Source organism: Anarrhichthys ocellatus, unplaced genomic scaffold, assembly GCF_004355925.1.
Source record: "Anarrhichthys ocellatus isolate YVR2014 unplaced genomic scaffold, GSC_Weel_1.0 scaffold2704, whole genome shotgun sequence".
NCBI classification, from domain to species: domain Eukaryota; kingdom Metazoa; phylum Chordata; class Actinopteri; order Perciformes; family Anarhichadidae; genus Anarrhichthys; species Anarrhichthys ocellatus.
Window position 1 is genome coordinate 822 of NW_022282678.1, and position 6,232 is coordinate 7,053.

The window sequence follows — 6,232 nt, forward strand, 5'->3', positions numbered from 1 at the left end:
TGTGTGTGTGTGTGTGTGTGTGTGTGTGTGTGTGTGTGTGTGTGTGTTTTAAAGCTCTGATGACATTGCAGGGCCTCAGGAGACTATTGGTTTGACTCATTTTAACACTTTTGTCAACTTTTTTTCCTGAATGAGGACAGAAATCTTAATGTGTTTGCATTTGAATTGTTCATTTTTGCTGCTGTATGAGGAAAAGTTAACTTTGCTGTGAGTTCAGGCATCCTCATGATTGTTAATGGGTTGACAAAATAAACAGTGATTTCATCTTAAAGCCGTCAGTGTGGTTTCCTATAAAAGAAGAAGCAGCAGCTGATAGAAACTTTGATACGTTCATCAACATTCATCCCCTTTGGCTTCATAAGAAAAGAAACCTATATTCTATATGGAGGTTGGAGGATGAGTTAAGGAGTCTCACAGCCAGAGGAAAGAAGCTGTTCTGAAGTCTGAAGTCTGATAAGTCAGCTGATACTTCTGTATCTCTCTCCAGATAGCAGCAGGTGAACAGGTTGTGTCTGGGTGGGTTTAGTCTTTTAATATCCTTTGAGCTCTTCTCAGTATCACAAGACAACCCAGTCAGTTGGTTGTGGGCTCTCTAGATCAGAAAACATTCAACAAGCCATTCAGATTTGGCTCTCCTTCCTCATTAGAATACACCGCCCACAGGATGAGAGCTACCGCTGCAAAGGCACACCATACTTTTCTCACAAGCCAATCAGAGCAGACTGGGCTTTTGGGGGAGGGGCTCTGAAAGAGACAGGCGCTAAAACGGAATGTCGGATATATACCGTTTTATTTAAAAAAAAAAAGAATTAAACGTGTTCTACTAGAAACCTAAAATACAAGTATGAACCTGAAAATGAGCAAGACATGTCTCCACGTTTATGAAGTTATCAATTCCACAAACTTCACTTTAAATAATACTTTTCAATTAATTGGAAACTTAATATTGTGCAGTTTATGTAAAAAATATTAACAAATTTGCCAAAATGTCATTACTTTCTACATTAAAAAAACAAAAGAAAGAGAACGGTATTGTTATCACCCTTCGCAACCTCCACTGGCTCCCGGTCAAATACAGAATAGACTTCAAAATACTACTCGCCACCTACAAAGCCCTAAACAACCTGGCCCCTCCCTACCTTTCAGACCTCCTCCCCCTCCACGCCCCAACCCCTTGCCTCAGGTCCGCTGGTGCAAACACTCTGAAGACCATCAGGACCAAGCGCCGGACCTTGGGTGACAGGGAGTACTTCTCAAGTCTCTTCCCCGTTTCCCTCACTTGCGTCCTTTCCTTGCGTCTTAGTCCCTCCCACCAGGGATGCATGGAGGAAACCATGCGAGGAGAGAGGAACGAGGAAATATGTTTTAAAATACATGAGACGTCCTTTCCTCAGTTGCGTCACGTGAAGCGACGTCTGTTTCTGATGACGGAGGATCAGCGGATCACAGCTGGATCAGCTGTCAGTCGGCTTTAACAGCTGGAGAGACTTTTGAGAAGTTTGTGTCTGTTCACATGATCACTGTACTTAATACTAGTAACTAATATTACTAATAACTAATAAAGACACACAGTAATCACCACTGTAGAGGTGTTTCTCTCTGTAGTCTGTTAACAAACTGTGTCCTGTGTTCTGTTTATAAGCACAGGATCCATTTCTCCCGGCGGAATGCGATCGTCTTATTTATGAATTATTTGCGTCTGTACGTTTTGAAATTGTGACTGACGTCATTAAATCACCCAGAATATGTTTGTTTCTCTTAAATGATAAAAATCATCACTCAGGAGTGATGTAAAACGTGTTTCGTCTCTCCAGCTCTCTCTGACTTTAATTGTATTCATAATAAAAGTTATTGAGGGAAACATCAGATCATGAAAACACATCTTTCTAATAAATGAAGAAAGTTGTTTGTTGTTCAGACTACAATGAACATTTAAACTAGAGTTTATTCTGTGATCTGTCTTCACTCTGGTGTTAAACTCAGTCAGTCAATCCGATCGGCTGCAGCGTCCAATCACATGACTGATGAACAATGAGGGGGCGTGTCGACCGTTAAAAGACTTCCTGGAAGTCTGTTCTCGTGGTTCCTCGCTGATGGCTCCTCCGAGGTCCCTCCTCCATCCTCGATCCTGTGAGCTACATTAGAGCTTTGGGACGGCCGTCAATATGGCGGCGCAGAAACAACTTCCGGTTCAATCGAGGAGCGAAGAAACGAGAACGAGAAAAGAGACTTGAGAAGTACCCAGGGCCTTCTCAGCTGCTGCACCTCCCCTCTGGAATGCCCTCCCCATCCACATCCGTGAGGCTCCCTCCCTATCATCATTCAAACAAGCCCTCAAAACCCACCTCTTCAACCTCGCCTTCACCTGCTAACCCCTGCACCCTACCCTCCACTCAGTGGTGGGCCGTGCATTTTATACCTGGGCCTTCACTGCTGTCCTTCAGCTGAAACACAGCTACGGTTATTATTTGTTTCGTGTAAAAATGAAGCAAACACCTGTAGATACACTAACTGCCGAGAGTGCGTCTCCTCTCTGACTGCAGCGGGAGGCTTCTGTGGGCGGCGGCGGGGGGGCTCACGGCAGCACCCGCTGCGTAACGTACGTGCTTTAACGTCAAAACACCAGAAAATTCTCTAATAACACCAGAACAAGTCGCTAGATTTGTCACTAGTAGCTTTTGACAAAAAGTCGCCACGAGGATTTGGAAAGTCGCCAGATTGAGCGAGAAAGTCGCCAAGTTGGCAACACTGGCACCAGCTAAATATGTCCCCAGAGCAACATTAGACGTAACAATGGTTCCTATCGCATATTAAACCAAACAAAAATCCATCTTCATAAAAACAAGTTGTACAAACAAGCATATTAAAGCTACTGCAGATGTAAAAACAAACGCATTTAACTTACCAGAGCTGCTGTTCACTATTTAAAGACAAAGTCCTCCTTTCTTTGTTGACATAGAGTTTAATCTCACGGTTGTTCAGTACATCCGTGTGTTTTAGCTCCAGTAAGAAGTCTTTCTCCATTCATGGACGCCAGTGAAGACAGTCGAGTCTCCCCAGTTGTATTTCTTGAATACGTTTTAATGCGTTTGAGGCTGAAAATGTCCGCTCCACAGAGGCAGCAGATATTGGGATTGTCACCGCCCAACATGTCACGCTAGCCCACTGACAACAAATTCACAGTATGTACAACATTATGTCATTGGACAACCCCAAAGCTCATTCAGACTTGTAGGCCAGCTAGCAGGCTCTGACACGTCAAAGAATACGCCCAACATATCAAACTAAAGATCTGATTGGTTGAACACTATGACAATCAACAATATCGTCCCCATTCACTTAAACTGCAAAGGGATTCACGTGTGAGTCTGCAGGTCTCGGGCCTCTCTTCTTACCTAGCCCTTGTGTTGTCCTCCCGATTGCCATACACTTGTTGTCCTCTGGGGTCAAAAATGACCCCACCTGGTTTGACTGTTTTTAAAGCATATGGTATAAATTGTCAATCAATTCTGTTTTACACCTTTAGTCTTATTTCAGTCCAACACATTACCACACATTTTTACCTTCATTTGGGAATTTAGGGCCAATAGACCTTGTTTACATAAAAGTAGACCCTGTTTTTGAGTGAAAATACAATGAAACAATTAATTAGTTTGACTTTATATTATTTTTGACTATTTGACTTATCACAGAGAGGTATATATCAAAGTTTAGTGAGGATGCTGTTCTTGAATCATTTTAATTTTTTTATGGTGGCAAATAATAACACCTGTTGTCCTCTGGGGTCAAAAATGACCCCGTCTGGTTTGACTGTTTATAAAGTATAAATTATCACCCAACTCTGTGTTTCAACTTTTTAGTCAACTTTATTCCAACTCATTACTGACATAAAACATGTCAACATTCATTTCCAAAACATTTAACTTTTCAAAACTAACTTTTCAGAAAAAAACAGTCTGAATGTGCCCTCAAATGCATGCAAGGCAGGTAGTAATGGCGTGACCTTTGCAGATGTATGCATTGCATTTTTGGCACGTTTGTGTTGTTTTGAGATCACTCTGGCAAGGGCAGAATTGGCACCTTCCCCTTTTGCATGGAGGGGCAGCTGGGCGAGGGGGAGCTGCTGCAGAGGTAGAGCTGGAGTAGAGCTGCTGGATAGCCATAACCATTCTGGCAGCGGCTGGCATGCGGGAAATAACCTGTCAAGTCAAGTCAAACTTTATTATAATAAATCACAGTACAAATACAAACAGTTCAAATTGTGAGGTCACTACAGAAGGAAGAGCAACATAAATGTAGCTTAATGCTGACCATGCGTCGCTTGATGTGAAGTATCACCAGTTGTCGCCCAAGCTCCTCCATGAACAGCCTCCTGTTGGACTTCCCCTGATTCCAGGCTGGCTTGATCTCAAACCACAGGACAAATGAGTTGTATGCAGACACGTCGAGAATGTTGAAGAAGACAACGAGGGGCCAACGGGCTGTCTTCCTTTTGCACGTGTACACACTGGTAACCTGAAACTGTTGAAGAAAATCATCATATAACTTAGGATTGAACTGAACACATTTGGATTCACAAGTAAACAGTTTATATAACGTGTTATGTAACACACATTCTGGTTCATAACATTCTTAGGAAGTGATTAGGGAGTGCCAGACAAATTGTAATAAATCTCTCCAATTCGTACCAAAACATTTCCCGGACATGGATCGTGAGTGTGATCTGCCAAAAGGTTATCTTGACACAGACGAGGACATGAGAGCATGACAAATGAAGAGACCAGATGTGCTTTGTTTTTGGTTCAACGGACTGGTTTGATTGGTGGAAAGTAACTTAAGGGGGGTGAATCTTGACTATAAAAGTGATCTGTGAAAAATAATACATTGGGATTGTTTCGATATGCTGAACTTGTAATATGTTGGCAAGTGTGTATTAAAAGACTCCCCGCTGGTTGCAACATCAGTTCACCGTCTCTTCTCGTCATTTTGCCACAACAAAACAAAAGAAACAAACCAAAAAATATTCAGAAATGTAGGTTTATTTTCCTACATACAAATTCAATGCATTATCCTTTCCATATATAATATTATAAATATTATGAATAATAAATGTGTATTACCTTGTCAAGGTTATCGACACCCACTTTGTTGTGATTGTAATCTTCGATGATTTTTGGCCTTTTGTCATCCCTGTTGCTCACAGCAGCATCCCGATGCAGAGTGCTCATCAGAAGAACATTTCTCTGTTTTTTGGGGTGATAGGACACCAGAGCATGGGTCTCGGTGAAGGCAAACTTTGATGAGAACAGAGCCCTGTCCATTTTTGACACCAGTGCAGGGGGAAGCTCAGGCTTATTCCTCCATACTGTTCCCACCATGTACAGCTTTCTTTTCAGCAGCTGCAGGCCAAGGGCATGTGAAGTGAAGAAGTTATTACAGGTGATCGTTTTCCCCTGGAGACCTCCTGTCATGTCAAGGACAACTCGCATGCCCTGATTTTTTTCTGACTGCGCACCAGCAGGTTTGCCAGTGTATATTTGCATGTTCCATGCATAGCTGGACCTGGCATCGCATGCTGCCCATATTTTGATCCCATATTTCCCTGGTTTACTCGGGATGTACTGTTTGAATGGACAGCGACCTTTGAAGGGGACCAGGCGCTCATCCACAGTCACATTTGTGCCTGGATCGTACATCAATGGCAGGAGAGACACCCACTTGTCCCATACTTCTCGAATGTGAGCAAGTTTGTCTTGTGCACGGCAGTCTTCTCTGGTGTCTTTATCATCAAATTGAATCACTCTTGAGATTTTATGAAACATCTTGAGTGTCATGGTAGCACGGAAAATTGCCCTACCAGACTCGGCATGCCATAAACTAGATGTAGCTTCTTTACTGGATCGGTACACGCCAGCGAGAATCAACAAACCCACATACAGTATGCCTGCAGGTCCATTCGATCCATCTTTCTCCACTTGTTGCCATACACACGTCGCCCCTCCTTGTTTGTCATGTTCAGCACCACCTCTTCAATAGGCTTGGGCAGAAACAGGTCAAAAGTGGACTTTATGTCATCAATACGAGACCTTGCATATGCGGTTGGACCATGGTGGCTTGTCTCTCTTTCTGCTCTCTCGACTGTCAACATGCGTCGTCTGTCACTGGGAGGAATGGAAGACCAGATCATTTTTTCATCCTTTGACTGGAAATATTCTTCTATCGCAGCTGGGTC

At 43.0% G+C, this 6,232-nt stretch overlaps 1 pseudogene; it reads right to left on the minus strand.

The window, feature by feature from the left end:
• Positions 1 to 4,080: 4,080 nt before the first annotated feature.
• On the minus strand, positions 4,081 to 6,148 carry LOC116378508 (piggyBac transposable element-derived protein 4-like; annotated as a pseudogene).
• Positions 6,149 to 6,232: the final 84 nt, after the last annotated feature.